This window comes from Triturus cristatus, chromosome 7 (assembly GCF_964204655.1).
Source record: "Triturus cristatus chromosome 7, aTriCri1.1, whole genome shotgun sequence".
Lineage (NCBI taxonomy): Eukaryota > Metazoa > Chordata > Amphibia > Caudata > Salamandridae > Triturus > Triturus cristatus.
In genome coordinates, this window is record NC_140590.1 from 1,044,152,741 (window position 1) to 1,044,170,051 (window position 17,311).

At 45.2% G+C, this 17,311-nt stretch overlaps 1 protein-coding gene across 4 annotated transcripts in view; it reads left to right on the forward strand.

Moving 5' to 3' along the window:
* PPP2R2B (protein phosphatase 2 regulatory subunit Bbeta) overlaps positions 1-17,311 on the forward strand; it is a 554,389-nt gene that overhangs the window by 496,398 nt on the left and 40,680 nt on the right. The window lies entirely within an intron of this gene.

The following is a 17,311-nucleotide window of genomic DNA, read 5'->3' on the forward strand; positions in this document are numbered from 1 at the left end:
TCCCCCAAATCTGTGTCCATTTCCTACTTCCTACTTGTCAAGACAAAATCTAATAAATGTAAAAAAACGTATATTCCCTCAAACTAGTAGTCGTCTCCCCACGCTTGGGCCATCATGCACAGTACTTTGCTCCAAGCCAGACCTTAGCTAAGCATTTGCCTCACATCCATCCTCGCTCATCAATTTATATATGAACCACCCAGACGAAGATAACATAAATCTATTAAATCTTTTTTCTCATCTTAGTGTGCATTGCCAGGGCATGCTAGTGTAAGGCCATGCTCATATCAAGGGAGCGACCTAGTTTGGAGGGTCGGAACTCGCCAGCTACATCACTTGTAAGTGATTGGTCAACCATCACCGGTGATCTGCATATCTTTCTGGAAGCCATGCTAATCGAATAGCCCAAGCCCTTCTTGACGATGATCACATTTGAAGCAGTCAAAGCAGTACCCTTATTATTTCATATCAAGCAACCATTGTTCTAATATGATTATGTGATCTCACATATGTTCAACGTGCAACTGTGTTGTTGTGCTCAACGTTTCTAGTGTGTCCTACGTGGAGACAGGTGGGTGTGATGTGTGGATGAACAAACATAACCCAATACTGTGGCGGTGAACCTACTGCTGCCAGTATGCATCCCTGCATGTGTGCCAGTGCCTTACTGGTATGTCAGATGGAACAGAGTACACTCCAGCAACATGCCCCATGCATCTGGTTGATGAATCAAGGCTGGTGGACTTGACACCTATTTCTTCAGGCCATGGTGTGCTCTTGTCAGATTCAGGTTCTGCCTTCCCCAGCACCACAGTTTCCAAAGATATTCCACTTCTGGTATCTAGGAAGGTTTAGGCCTTATTTCTTGTTTTGCTGTGGCATGCATTAGCACAGCACCAATTATTAAATCCTCACAGCTGCATTAATTCCTCCATTGAGCGGTGGATAGTGTAGAGAAAATATGGCAAACTTATAGATACAAAACCTTCGGGAAATTGAGATCTTTAAATTATTTATATCCCACTTTTTTGGATTTTTCACCTTGTGTTTTCATTTTTTTAACTTGTAGGACTAGCCTCCTTTGGTTGTCTTTCTTCCCCTGACCTTTGAGGGCTTATTTTGCTTAACATGAACTCTCTCATCGACCCCGCGCACTCGTTGAGGGATGAGCTGTAATGTATTTCATAAATATAACAAAACTGTTTTGAAACAGGTTGTGCGGCAAGTGATGGATGTGCTCATAAGGGACTCTACTTACTCCTGTTTGATGGAAGATATTTACCTCTCCGCACGCTGGCTGATTTGCTGGGTTCCGCGCGGACCCTCAGGCACTAATTTGTTCATGTCTGGGCCTTGTCAGTAATATTGTTTCCTTGAAGGATGGATCCAAATCCTACGCAGAAATACTCCTGATACGAAAAGAACTCACTCCCCGAGACGGAGATGAAAAATGTTGTCTGGTCCCTAACTGGTACTCAGAATTTAACAAATGGTGTTAGGGCTGGGAAAACACATTCCTGCAAATGGGATTGATATTGTGTGTTATTATAATGTGTTGGGGGGAGAAAACTGGTGGGCTTCAAGCACATGAATTGTGCCTGGAAGGCTAGGCCTGCCTAGTGGCAAAGCTAACTTGTTTCGGGGACCAGCACCCACCAGTCCCCACAAAAAGGATGGTGTTACACTCTCAATAAGCATTGGCAAAGGCAGTAGGTTTCATGCTCTCACTCAAGACCTGACAAACGCAATACAAATGCCTGCTACAGTGTAAAACAATTTAAAAGAAAGATTCCTTTGTATAATACTATGCTTGAATGAGATTCAGAATTTAATGTGTGATGGGACCATTTAAAATAGTCCCTCGTGCAGTCCACTGCAGGCAGCTAAGCACCCAAACAGCCAGTAGAAAGAAGGTAAAGCTAAAATACATTTGTTGGCTGTTTCAACATGCCATAAGCCAATGGTTGAGGAAAAGAAACCAATGGTTGAAGGAGCCAAGGGTGAAGGAGGATGAACCAAAGCCCCTTGTACAATGTATAGAATACGAGTCTGCCACAAACGGTACAAGCGCCATCACAAATCACACCTAAAAGGAATAATGGAGAATGAGATATGGTCTAGTTGCTTCATGAGGACTTTTTTTTTTATTCTCTCAGCTTCCGACTAAACCATATTGTGTAATCTTTGGAATTCACTTTGTTTACCTCTTCCCCTTTTCTCTTAATGCCTGCATTAAGGTCTGTACAAAAACTGTGCCTTGCTGTAAGTGCTTCAGTCCCTCTCGGGGAGATGAGCCATCCATGGGCAAGGAGATTGCACTGAATGTCACAAGCCAATCAAACACGTCTGATCATGCATGCTGTCGAGGAAATGTGCTTTTTTGCATACAAATTGAGACGCCGCTTTGCGAAATCAGAAACGACTGGCCTCTCTTCTCCAGCAAATTGCGGCGTAATTTAATTTGTTGTTGGTTTATGCTGTTTGACAGTTCCCCGTTTGTACTTGATGCAGGGTGTTACACTGAATTACCCTCTCATAATGGGCACATAATGCCAGATATTGGCCCGCAGGTTAGCGTGGTAATTGAATAAGGCATGTCTCGACGAGCTTCACGATTTCTTTGTAATGCCAGGAGGATACCAGCTTGGCTTTGCAGTTTGTGTGGTGAACAGTTAGGAAACACTGGGCTTGAAATAAACTGCACTTGTACTTAAAATGTGAAATGCGTGGCTTTCCCCTGAACATTTCTCTACTATCTAAGACAATAAAATTAATGTATTTACTTCAGCCAGTACTTCCTTACCACTGGGAAGTCCTCTGGGTCATCACATTCCATTGCATAGTTTTAGCTCATCTGGTGCCATTACAGCCAATGACTGACCATATGCAAATCTGCCTCAGCTCACTTTGGAAGAACCAATCAGTTGTCATTGTCAAAGCGAGCCTTCATAGGAAGGAGAGAGGGGCGTCCCCAGATGTGGGTACTAATATTTTTGTGTGTAGGGACTGCACTTCACTGATGAGGTCCAAGAAAGGCTGAAACATGTCTGGGGTTGCAATGGTTACCGTGCAAACGTGTCACATACAAGCTGTTAACTGCTTGAGTGCTCATGACGAGCAGAGCTCGTCATGAGTCACAGTGGAGCTGTGCTCATGACGAGCTGAGCTCGTCATAACAGTCGCAGCCCGCCCACGCGCGATTGATTCACCGCCTGTGCGGGAGAATTAATCAGTGGGCGGGGTCGTGACAAGCTTAGCTCGTCATGAGCACAGCTCCACTGTGAGTCATGACGAGCTGAGCTCGTCACGAGCACAGCGGCGCCGCGGCTTCCCCCACCCCCCCCCCGCACCACAGGGGAAATACCCCCGCAGGGAAGGGGTTAAATGTCTCCTATGGGAATGGGGCAAAGCTAATTTGCATATGGGTAGGCTTCTTCTGAAGTGGCGTACATAGGGCATGGAACACTGTATAGTGGAAATCCTAGTTGTTAAGAAGCGTTGACATAACTGTTTCCACCGTTTCCAACCATCACTTTTTTTCACAGTCTCACGCTTGCCATATATTAATGGAATTTTTTGTTGTTGTAAAAATATGGGACTTAAAGTCACACAACTTTGTTGCACCGGAAAAAGAAGGTATTCTTACTCCGTGTTAATGACGTTTATCCCAAAGGCTTCAGAATGATGAAAGGCTAAGGGAGCCCATTAGGAATCCAACCTGGAGCTTGCTAGTTGCGCCTTGATTTCAGCGTCACTGTATGAATCCATAGCCTTTCACAGATCGCCATTTCATAGCATTTCAAAGAAGTCACAAAAATAATGGATTCGTTGACCGCCACAACTAGAGTATCTTCTCTGTTTAGCAGTCGGCATCTTTGTAGGCAAGATGTTCGAAATGAATTTGTCTCGCTCTTAAGAACCTCGCTTTGATTACACTAATCCGCAGTCCAGTTCAGCCCAGTTATGAAGTTGTGTAGTGAATGGAGTAAACATTTTTTTTGTCTTTGCTTTGTCTCTGCTAGTTACAGAAGACATTGCTGCGTGTCAAAGTCTTTGATGGTCTACCTAATTGCTGTGGTTACTTCCACTGCTTACTCCTTCATTTCTGTTTGTTCCTTCAATAATTCCTCCTCTTGGTAGTACCTCAACTATGGGAGGTACTCTGGCATGCGAATGACTTACCCTACACCATTCCGGCCTCTAAGCAGTTCCTACTTCATCGGTTCGGCTAATAATTGATTGTCAAACTATGCAGCCCGACATTTGGGCTGTCACTTGCTTAAATGCTGCATTTGCACATGCATTAATGTTGAATAAAGGCGTGCGTCTTTTGACGCACTCCACCTGACTTTCAATTCAGGGTCAATAGGTTTGCTTCTGATTATGGAATGTCTGCAGAGCTTGCCATTTCTGTGCCACCTTCCTCCATGCGATCTACATTCTTGAAGGTCACACTCTCTTCTCCACCCGCAGGCGCTCCTGCACCACTGCTATCTCATTTAAATTTCAATGTGTTTGACTATGGTAAACAGAGGTCCTTCGATGCGCACCAAAGCCACTCACAGTTGTGCAGAGCGATTAGTGAAGGAATTATAGGGCGGCTAGATTTCTGTTTCTTTACCTCTGCTGATAGCTTTCAGCCATGTTGGAAATCCTGCCACTGTTTAGGAATGCAAAACAAGAAATGAAGGTGAAGATATTCTGTGCAATAAAGACACGGCATCAGGGGTTCGGTGAATCATGGTTAGGTCAATCGGAGGTTGAGTGACAACTCTACTGTATGATTCACTGACGAATGGGCACAAATCTCCCAGTGGGTTTATTCTAATGGGAGGACATAACCGTGATGGTGAGCTCACTAAAAAGTGGGCACAATTCTCGAGGTGAAGTCTCACTAAAAAGCGGATGCAAGACTTTAGGTAAATCTCACTAAATGATTTGACACAACACTTCATGCGAAGTCTACCTAACTACTGGACACAAAACATCAGATGAGGTCTATTATGCTGTGTTATGTTTGTGGTACTTGCATAGCATAAATCTGCCATCAGTATGGCTTAGTAATGTTGTGGGTTGGTTTGCTGATGCATTCTCATGGGAAACTTTGCTCACAGTAGGTCGGATGTTGCGTGATACGGTTGTTCTTTGGATGTAGCCCTGTTGTGAGTAATACCTTGGCACATGTAGATCCTTTAGTACAGTGGGTTCTGTCTGAAAAATATATTGTGGGTGTAACAGAGATGCTATGTTGAATTAAGGTGTTTTGACTTTGTATTGATGAGTGAATCATTACGCTCAGGATGGCTTTTGGCACCGTGCTGATTGCTTGATGTGTAGTGTAGGAGTAGGGAAGATACACTGCTGTGTTTTTGCGTTGTATTCTGACTAATTGCCCTCTGTGTATAACTGCTAACTCATTAAATTGCAAAGGATGCATCTTTTTCTTCCAAAATGCCACCCCAACAAAATTATCAGGACTTTGATGTGATTCGGCTGAATTACCCCAAAATTATCTACATCTGTGTCTCTGAAAATGTAGTCCCGAAGCTCCAAAGGATTTGAAATCAAAAGACTAGATTCTGCCTGAAGATAAAGAAACGGGTCCCTAGTACATCAGCTCAAAAAAGGTGCAGTATCTCCCAGCAGCACAGAAAATTACATTCTAAATAGTCATCGCCATTTTCAAGGTGTTCAGGGGTCATGGTCCTCCAGCCCCTTAGAAGTTGCCTCAGAATTACTCCCTTGGCTTCTGTCTTTGGTCATGTCAGGCGAATCGGATCACCCAAACCTCATAAAACTAGAAGAAACATGGTGGCAGAACAATCAGACTTGCCACCCCCTCCAATAAAGAAGAGGTCAATGCACGATTACAAGGGAGCTCAAGACACCATTTCAGAACCACCCAAAAGTTTGCACAAGCTTCATCTTCAACTGTGCTTGGAAGGATGCCCATCCTGGCCCCACCATCAAACAACTAGCATCTGAACTTGTTTGTCAAACTGCAAGCCAACTCTGTGCAAAACAATTAAGTAAATTAATATTCGTCAAGTCATGAATTGCTTTACAATTGCACTTCAAAGAAACAACCAGCCTTCACAGGGGCTGTAGTTGTATTGATGCTTGTTGGCTTCACCTGGGTGTTCCCCCTCCTGTGGGTTATACAACTTGCTATAGAAAACATGAGTTAGGAATCACCTTTGACCTATTGACGCTTTTTATAGATTGCTTTATTAACAATGTAATGGTAGTTGATATTCTAGATTTGAATATTTTTAAAGGTCAAAAAACACCTCAATAATGTAGTATGACACCCTCCGCAAACAACAATGGAATTTGAAACTCCTGCTTCACATGACTGATGGTCGACAAACTAGATGCCCAGTCTGACTTATCATGAGTCATTTAGACACTGTTCTCAATATCCCACAGCCCCTTTCAGAATTAAACTTTCTAATATAATCAATGCCCTTTGTTTAATCAGTACTCCATCCATGACATATAAAGCTGCAACAATCCATGCATTTAACTGCACACTGTTTGTTGTGCATCACACATTTTGCTGTTACATGCCCCCATTTCTCAAGATGATGCCTGCTTCGAAACATCAATTTTCAATTCTCTTTGGACTGCCTGCCACAGATCCTCAATTTTTAATTTTTTTCCATGGGACACATGCCGCTATCGATGGTTAATTAAGGTCAAGTAAAGAGCTAGGTATCAATAGGGATTTAAACGTTGACCAGTGGATTCAGTGTTGGGGCAACCACATCAAGGGCTCTTCCCCCTGAACTACTCTGGAAGAAGCAACATGTTTCAGTGGCAGACCACGCAGCACATGTGCTGGGTTTATATTGATGAGCGATGTCGCCCACTGATGATGTCGCAGTAGATCTCAAACTCCAACAGACATCCTCAACCAAGCAACACCCTAGAAGGTCTATTGATGGAAACTGTCAGTGATGTAAGACAGCCCATTTGATGGTCCCTTTAAGCTCTGGATGATTAAAGGAAGGTCTCATTGAAAGCACAGAATGCAAAACAGAGGGATTTGAATTCAGAGTAAAGTGCCACTGGAAGCCAGGAATGTATTAAAAGGACCAGAAAAATATGGCAATTGTAGCGCTTGCCTGGCTATAATGTGGCAACTGCTTCATGAGCTGTTTGAAGTCTGCAAATGTTGTCATTTCCAAGAACATGATAATAGCCTAATATAGATAAAATGAAGGTCACCTTCGCTGCAGTTCTGTCAGTTGAAGGTAGCAGAGGGATAATCCAACAGTAGTGAGTGTTTAGTAAGGATGCGGAAATCGCATTGGAGAGTTGTAGTGTTTTATATGGTATGGTTGTGCGACCTTACCCTGTAATACTCTCTCAAAACTGTCTTGGGCTTTGACCAGCTCATTTGTAAAACCTTTGGCTCAACCATGGGTAGCTGTGCCTTCGAGCACAAAGGCTTAAAGAAAGGAACTAGTGTAAAGCATTTAGAAGCACCAAATAACAAAATAAGAAAGCCACTGAACACAAAAGAAATCCAACACCAATTTTTTAAAATAGATTATATTGTTATGAATTTTTAGAGACCAAGATGAGCAAAATCCACTGGAGGATTCCAGAGGTCAAGATTTTTAAGTACAATGTATATCTCAACTTTTTAGTCTAAAGCACAAACTAGCACTGGCAAATCTAAAGTTTAGAAACTTTTGAAAAGTTTGAAAGAGTTGTGTTTGGCTACTCCGGCCCAAGTGGGGAGACCAAATCCAGCAGGGAGAAGGTCATGGGGGCCAATAAGGTGTATTGGGACTGTCACCTCGTCACCAAAGCAGTCTCAACTCCAGTTCCATACTTTACATCAAGACCACCATACACTTAAAATGGAGTGGTCCTGATGCTGGGGATACAGGATGCTGAAAGATGCGCCGGGTGCTTTGCAGTTGATGGGGGTGTCTTTGCGGTTATTCCACGGTCCATGGGTGACTTTGGCCACAGGGGTTGTGGTCCCTGGAACTCCTCGTTGAGCCAGTAGAAGTCCAGCTTGGCTGAGCTACCAGTCTCCAAACACAGTGGGTCCAGCAGTATCCTTTGGTGAATTCTGGGGTCCATCTTTGGTGACTAATCTGGACACAGATGACCGTCCCAGGTCCAGTAGACTCGGTTGCAGCTGTTGGCAGTCGAGGAACAGTCAGTCTCTTGGGTCACCCTGCGACAGTCAACAGCGATTTGAAGAATGTGGCTACTAACTTGCCAGAGTGGGCTTTTCCAGCTTTGGTGGCCAAGGTGCTGGTTCCATGGGGTCAGTCAATTGACCAATGGAGACCCTTCTTTGTTTTGGGGCTCAGGAATGACTTTTCCATGAGCTAGAACCCACAGGCACGTCCTCTAGCTAGCAAAAGGTGTGGCAAGTGCAGTCCAGCAGATGGTGCAGCCACCCTTTCCAGGTCCAGGGGTCTGCAGGGCAGTCCTCCTTTGACTTTCTCAAGTTCCATCATGATCTGAGGTTCAGAGTGCCATAGTTGCCAAATTTATGCCCAGAAAATGCCCTAGGATGATGATGTGGTCACTAGCCAATCGGCTACCGGGACCCCTCCTGCCCTGTGATGTCTTCCAGCTACGTGTGACATCTAGCAATCTCAGAGTGAACTATTATGCCCTCTCTAAAGATGTCTGTACCCTTTCTTGAATGTTAGGAGCTTGGCAGCCCACCCTAGAGGTGTGACTACCTGTAGGTTACACGCCCACGAGAAAACTGGCTTGGGCACTGGTCTCCCCTTTTCATTCCCACCACCAGCCTGTCTACCTGAACAAACAGGCAGCCCTTCAGGAGTGTGATCGCCATTTGCCCACCTTTGAAGCTCGCCTTTTGGGCCAACAGCCTGAGTGGCTTCCTGAGAGGGGGAGGTGACACCTCTCTCTGTAGCAGGCTGCTATTGTTCCTGAGCCTGGGAGTCATTCACACTACACTCCAGGAGGGCAGAAGGCTGTCTCATGGCCAACAATCATGCATGGACAGTGGACAAACCAGACGACAGAGTGACAACTTTTCTAAAAGTTACCTATTCTTAAAAGTGACATTAACTTCGACTTGGGCATCCAGTCGGGTTTAATGCCATGATAAATTTGATAGCTTGAAGTACCCATTTTATTTGTCCAACTTGGAAGCTAGCCGAACTGAGGTGTCGGCTGGTAACTCTGTGTTAGCCAATAGGGATACTAACTTTTTCACAGCAAAAATGCTAGTTTGGGAATTTTGCTGTTAGGACATGTCAAATGTACATGTCCGACTTAATAATATACAGCTCCCTGCCTTAGGCCTCCATAGGCCTTCCTTAGGGGAGACTTACATATATTGTTGACGGAAGTAGGAGCTCTGCCATTGGTTTATAATGCCAAGTCGAACAAGCAGTTTTAAAACTGCTCTTCCAGCCTGCAGTGGCAGGCTGGGAGCCATATTTTGCTTTGTCACACACAGGGTGGCACCACCAGTGCTTCAGCCCTGGCGGGACACTCTTCCTTAAATGCCCTTGGTACCATATACTAGGGACCAGGGCCGTAGCGGGCACCGGGCAATCCCCCGGTGCGCCACACGGGTGAGGGCCGGTTTTAGGCCCCTGGGGGCCGTTTTTGTTTCTGGGCCGTTTTTGCAGCATAGCTGCAAAATCGGCCCTGTTACAAAATTGCCCGAAAACCGGCCCTGGCAAAGTGCTCGGCCAACCCCGTGGGGGCCGGCCGACCACTTTGTCAGGGCCGGTTTTGGTTCCCAGTCCGGCTCTGCTAGGGACTTATAAGTAAGTCAACTTATGCCACATGGAGGTAGCCAATTCAACATACATGTTGTAATGGGTTAGAACACTGGCACTGAGGACTGTTTGTCAGTCCTCAGTGCACTCTGTGTCAAAAAACCAGCAGCATCAGTCCAAAATGTTGGAGATGATCAAGGTCGGTTTGGTAACGCAGGCTCTCGGAAAATGGCCGAAGGGCCGGTAGCCGGGTTCCAACTGTGGGCTGGTTTTTTAGGCTGTCTGTGCTGTTAGGAAGCCGCCAGCGGCCCAGCATGTGCCTGAGTGGCCTTTCTAGAGGCAGATGGATGGAGGTATCAGTCCCTTTCTATCCCTGGGCCGGCCCATTAATGTTTGCTGATTGAGCGGGGCCAGGTGGCCTGAGCAGAAGTGGTCTCACTTGCATTCATGTGTGGCTCAGCAGTGTGAACTAATCTGAGCATTTTTTTTATTTATCTGAGTGAAGATAATAAAACATGCCCCCCACCCCTTTCTTTTCATACAACTTCACTGTAGCAGTGTTTTGCGGAAAGGCAGTACGCAAATGAGGGCCACTTTTTTTTTGGTGTGCCCCGGACAATTATTTATACCAATCCAACCCTGGAGATGATCATGCATAAAGAGGCATTTCCTTATAAGCATTTGCCTTGACTCTTAGCTGAGGTGCGTAATAACAGAAAGTAGCAATGAAATTATCTAGCTTATTACTGAGAGTTTCATTGTTAAGAAGTCCCAGATGCATCCATTCTCACTCCACCAAAGGCGCCGGTGTATTTGGGGTATTTTGCCCGTGCTAATATTCCATTACAGGCCTATTTAGGTGACCAGCCGTGCTTTAAAACAATTTCAGGAGGACTAACTTTGAGGTTTATGGGATCCAGAGGCAGATGCTGTGAAGTATCACCGGGGCAGGTGGCGGGATTCCAGTCAGGTAATTCGCTGCTCGCCGGCTCCTGATGAGAAAGCCAAGGAGAGCCACGGTCCGCTCGCCTCTTGCGGATGAGGTGCGGGAGTTGAACCTTTGCCTTCTCGAGGCCGCCATGTCCGCGTGACTGACAGCCCGCTCCCTGCGGCCCGCGCGGGAGATTCTGGACTCTCGCCCCAGATGGCTGCGCAGAGTCCTTGGGCGGCAAATGATGCATCATTGCAGATGTCAGTTTGCATTAGACGGCAGGCCCGTCACATTAGGCTCAGGCTCCGAGCTGGCAGTTCCCATATCCCGGCGCCACTTGAGCCGGACTGCTATCGCTACTCCCCCCCCCATCAGCAGGTACGGAGCTCCTCCGAGCAGGCACGCGAGCGGCGCGCGACCTCTGTGGAAGGCCCGGGAAGAAGCGCGTGCTCGAGTCGCACATTAAGACTCCAGCGACCTGGAGTCAATCAGTGTAACGTATCGAGCAGGTGATCACCGTAGCCGGCCTCACAAGGACAGGAGGGTCCTTTCCGTTAGGAGGACGCCAACATCATACAGCCGTTTGTTTGCCTAGCTGTCGCTTTCCATCTGATTTTTCATCCCTAGGTGTCTTTATGTTGCTCTATTGATCCATAACTGTCTGTCTTTTCTTGGTGTATGCATATGTTTTATCTCTGTTTTTGTCTATCATTCTCTCTGCTTATATTTCCATCTCATTAAATGTTTTCCTCTTTAAGTTTCTTTGTATCTGTCTCTCTCATTCCATCAGTGCCTTTTGTAACTATAGATCTTTGTCACCTTATTTTACCTGTCTCTCCCTTTCTCTATTTACTTCCTGTCTGTTGCTTTATCTCTTTCTGTCATTCTTTGCTAATCTGACAATACACCTCTTTTTCTTTATTTCACTGCCTCCATTGTTCTTTCTCCAGTCTCTCCTTGTTTGTTTCTCCCCTTTTCGATTTGTTCCTCTGTCCATCTCCAACTCTTTCTTGCTCTCACTCTCTGCATTTGTCTCACTGTTTCTCTCTGTGTCCTTTTTTCCTGGCTCCCTTTTCAGTTATTCTGTCTCTATTCCTCAATGCCTTTTCTTCTTCATCTCTTCAGTTCTCTCTCTCTCTGCTTCGGACTCAATAAATGAGGCATTAGCTATCCAATACCCGTGGCTGAAAGGTTTGTGTAAACCATTTGCAAACTCCTAAAAGAAGTGGTGCTTGAAGTTCGTTGTTCAATTTGTTTCGTTCCTGTGCAGTGGTAAGCAGGGTTCATATGTTACTCGTTATAATATACAATTTTCAGGCTGCCCCAGTAGTGATATTAACAATTTATACAAGGTGCACCACCCACTTAACTACCGCCGCGCATGTTGTTATGAACAGCATTTTTCGACATTCTGTGAACTGAAATTTTAGTATTTATTATAAAGATCTGCAAATGATTGCCTATTTTTAAGGCCAGAGCAGGATTTTGAGCTATAAACTTACTCTTTCGAGATTGAAAGGGACAAGATAACATAGAAGTCATTTAAACCCCGCCTTTCCCCGTGGGATTTCATAGTTGTGAGCTCTTGACTGTGCTTCCCCCTTCTGCTCTGTGCTATTTGTTTCAGTCAATCTTATGAAATAATAAGATTGCCTTTTGTCTGGTCCCGGGGGAGCCCCTCAGAAAATCCTTATTTGATTACAGTGGCGATCTCACCAACCTCTCCAGATCTGCCCGGAGACCTAAATGAGCAATGACGGCCTCCGTATCACAAATCAAGCTTATTTTATTTACCCATGACCCCCACTTCCCGGGGCTGCCATTTATTTGAACATCTCAGCATCCTCAAAGCAGATACTACAGACCAGCGAATGTTGGAAAAGGCACAGTCAGTGTCTCGCCAACATTACCAACACCTCAAGTCGACCATTGAGAGGTGTATCTAACTCTTTGGTGCAGTCTTACTCTAGGCTATTCTTGTAGCCTTATTTACTCCAATCTGGGCAACTGGAATTATGTGATACTGAAGCATTTTCCACATAATTATGGATTTGCCACATAATCCTACATCTGTTGCATAGCTTTCCTTTTGCCGCAGCCTAATTTTGCCAATGCTTCTCATGAAATGACCCTCCATTGTCGCATAATTCCAGTGGCTCAGTCTTTAATGAAGCCTTATCCGTGAAAAATCCATTTATTATAAAATTCATTCATGACCTTTCCAAACAAAATCCTCAACCATGACTCTTATAAGCTGTTGGAGCGTTAAGTATCTGTTACTAAACGTTACATCAACTGATTATTTTTGCTGCATTAAACACATTGGTGGCTGATGTCAGGGCAGCGTGTGGGTTTTGGGGGAATACAGGGAGAAAAAAAAAGAACTTACCATCAGCCAGCCTCATCACGCTCTTCTGCTCCTCTACAGACAGACTCCCAGAATCCCCTTTGGCCAATCCTGGTGCTGCTCTCGGCAGCATGAGAGCAGCTTCAGGATTGGCCTGAGCACCCTCGATTTGCACTCCCAGGGAGACTGGGAGCCTGTACCTGCTGTCTCCGACCCGGCAACGCAGCTCAGGTTGGGGACACCTTCAGTGCGCATGTTGGTTTGGCCGTCCTGAGATGGCTGGCCAAACCCACATGCGCACTGAAGGCAGAGCATACCACTCCCCCTCACTCACTATCACCCCCCCGTCCCTCTCCTTAAGGCTCGGCACACTTAGAAGAAAAATAAAATGACAATAAAACGGGTTTAAAACTCATTTTATTTTGCAAGTTTTTGAGGGTGCTGGCAGGGGGGGCAACGCTCCTCAGCCATAGCGGAGGAGCTGCCACTGATTAAACAACACTTGCTGCTTGCACGTCACTCAAGTCTTTCAGGAGGGCACATAGATTAGAAATCTAGGATTAAATGGCTACTATTAACCTAAGGTGGCTATCTCCACAGCAGAACCTCAAAACTTGAAAAGTGATCATGGAGTGAGCTAGGCATGGCGAGCACTGGTCTTGCTTGCTTGAGACCTGCAAATTAGGTAGAGCACTGGACATTGGGAGAGAATACAGTGCATCGCTCATGGTCGCACACACAGAAAGAGAGGGCTGGCTTAGCCTGCGGTATCCTGTAAGACAAGCACGTGCAATGGACTTCTGTCAAGCGAGTGGTCTCTCTCATTCTCTTTCACGCGGTACTGAAGCTCCAGCTGGACCTCAGTAGGTTACATCTCCTTGAGCTTTTCTAGGGGAAATGTCAAGGAGTGGACAAATGTTTTTCCAAATAGTTCAAATAAAGAGTAGTTGAAATAGAGAAGGTCTGAGTTTTGTAGACTGCAGTGCCTTACCAAGGTGGTAACCAACATTGTAGTATAGCCACACAAAGTGTGCATGGAAAAAGAAATGCACTGTGGGTCATCTCATAAAGCTGAAATTTGAAAATGGATCAGTCATTATCTTTATGTTTATATGAAAAGGCGGAGTGGAAGGTAGGAAATGTGGCCTGATGACAAAAGTTATTGACTTCGGAACTGGGTACCGAGTTTGAGTTCTGACAAAAGTACAATATCCTGTGATTTTGGGCACATCACTTAATATGCCCATGCCTAAATAAGCCTAAATCAAACCTTGCGTAATGTAATTCGGTGCACTTGGGCCAAGTTCATGCTACATAGAACTGCCAAAAAACATAGAAGGTCAATAGAAGAGGCACCTTTGCAAAAGAACTTGGCCACCGTATTGGGCGTAGTTTCTTGCATTTTGATTTGAAGGCATTTGGAGCGGATCATGGGAGGGAATGAAATATTTTTAAAAAATACACACTTACATGTCTTTCACTGCTGCCCACCATTGCCTCCTCTTGGTCCTTTTCCCTGCTTCCAGGGCAGGAAGCAGGTTGCACCCGTCTCCCAGCATTCCGATAGCCATTCACAACGCTACAAAGCAGAGTTCTGATTGATCTGAGCGCCATGACACGGCAGTCAGCCAGAGAATGGGAGGCTGGGCATGTCCTCCATGCGGGCTGTAATGCAGCCTGCATGGAGAACATTCATGCTCACTTTAGGGAGTGCACACCACGCCTCCCCTCCCCTGCTCTGTCAGCAGAGCAGCCTCGCACGCAATGCTGCCACAACAAGGAAAAAATAGAATGATAATAACTTAGCGTTATTATCATTTTATTTTTCCTTTAGTGACACTGCTAAAAAGCAGTGGGGCGGCTCTCCTCCGCTTTAGCGGAGGAGCCGCCACTGGCTTCTTGTCACACCGATTGTAAGCAGAAGAATTTGATTATGAATGTTTGTATATTTGACACTGACCTCCGACTCAGTGGCACTTCACCACATTTGCAAGGTGTTTCCTGGACCCTTTGTAACTAAGGTGAAAACTATGACTGCTTCACATACTCGAGTGAATACAATACTTTGTAATGCATGTAAGCAGTGGTTAATTTGAGCTAGTGGTTTCAGGAGGTCTCCACTGGCTAGTATGGGCTGGGGTCAGGGCAGAGTGACAGGGTGGGAGGAGAGGATGACGGACAAATATGAAAATACAAAGAAAACACCCCCCAAAAAATTACTTACCTGCTGCCCACCACATTGCCACTCTTCTGCTCCTCTCTGGCTCCAGTCCACTGCAGCTCAGGTTCCCAGACTCCCCTGCGGCCAATCTAGACACTAGAAAGCAGTGCCAGGATTGGCCTGAGCACCCCGGATATGCGCTCCCAGAGAGACTGGGAGCCGGTGCCTGCTGTCTCCAACCTGGCAAAGCAGCTCGGGTTGGAGACATCGCAGTGGGCATGTCAGTTTGGCCGTCCTAAGATGGCCGGCCAAACCGACTAGTGCGCACCACTCCTCCTGCAGCTTGTCACCGATTAGGCTCTAAGACTTGGCCCAGGGAAGAAAAAGAAAAGAAAAATAAACCAGTTTTATTATCATTTTATTTTATGAAGTTTTGAGGGTGCTGGCTGAGAAGATACAAGAGTGAGATAGAGAAGCAATGAGTGTGTGGTGGTGGATCAAAGAGGCATAAGGGGGGCTATGCAGCTTTGGTGGTCTGCTAGACTGACATTCAGCTGTGCTGGCTGAGTGATACTGGGGAAAACTATGGGCACCAATACTTATTATTTTACAAATTGAGCACTGCCCGCAAGAATCGGATATGCAGCGTTTAATAAAAATCAGAGAGCAGCAGACATGTCAAAAGGCTGCATGTGTTATGAATGTTTAAATGCCAATAAATAACTTCATTCCTGAGTAGGTGTCTGCGTCCTCTGCTGATGCAAGAGTCACCATTAACTATCATCGTTCCCTACGGCTACTTTTAGAGTTACTTATATGAGGTTTTTGTCTCAGAGTTTTGTGCAAAAGATATGCTGAAATGCAGCCTGTGAATTGCCTATTGTAGTTTGTCTTGATAAGTGCATGAGGAAGTCTTGTCTTTTCTTTTAGTTTATAATACAATACAAATATGTATAACAGTTGTAAACTTGCTTGGATGAGAGGGGCTTACACATAGAACTACCACAAAAATAAACTTATAGTGCACAATAAGCGAGTGGGATCTAATGTGTTAAGGTATTGCAGTCTCAGGGTTCTGATAATATTTACAGATCGCTTTGCTTTCCTCTTCTTGGTTTTGTAATGTCACCAGAACCCCCTCGATGTCAATATCCGATCATGTTACACGGTTACTGCTTATGTATACTAATCTCTCTATGTAACTACGTACGGAGCAGTCATGACTTTATCCCCTTCTGAGAAGGTTTTGTGCAAATCTCGCTGGCCAGCTCTCCCCTACCGCCACTTTTAATCCATACGCACTGATGTACACACCTCGCCTAGGTAGATTCAACCCCCCCCCCCCACACCACTACCACCACCACAGTGCCCTGCCTCTTAGCTTGTCCCTCATCTGATCTGTACACTTCCTGTTCTGCTTCCTGCTACAGTCCTGCTGAGGCGACTGTTGTATTCGAAGGGTGTGTGACCCCTTAACACATCAAATGGCACACCAAGCCCTACACACGCCTCTACAGCCCTCCTCTCCCGGCCCTTCCACTGGCTGGCTGCTTCTGATCCTACATTCCTCGGGAAGTGCCTTGGTTCCAATCTCTAACATAATCACAAAAATGTTTGGAACCGGCCATATTCTTGATATTCTATTCATAGTCTGTATTCAGAATTATCGATGTTATGCCTTTTTGTTAATTGTCTTTTAATAAGTTAGATAGAGTTTATTATTTGAGTATCTAACACTCAGTGCTTGGTTACTTTTGAAATTAAACTATATAAAACATCAATAAAACTAAAGAACGATATATTAAGCTAAAAAAATTTAAATAAAACGAAAGAAAGATAAATTTACTCCTCTAGGTCTAGTGTCCTTTGCTGTTCTTTTGCCCCGCTTTTCTCCTTGAGCTCGGCTCCATTCTGTCTTGCACTGTGGACAGGCGACCAAAAATTAACTATAATGACCTTACTGCTGCAGTGCTTTTTTATTGCATCCTCGTTTATTGCGACAATTTTTTACCCCAGCGTGCCCGGCAAATGCTTTAAGGTTCTCCCTTTGCTCTCTTTTGAGAGCTTTTTTAATAGCACCTACCCAGTCATTCAATAATCCAGCGACACCGCAGGCGCTAACAGCCATGCACATTTCT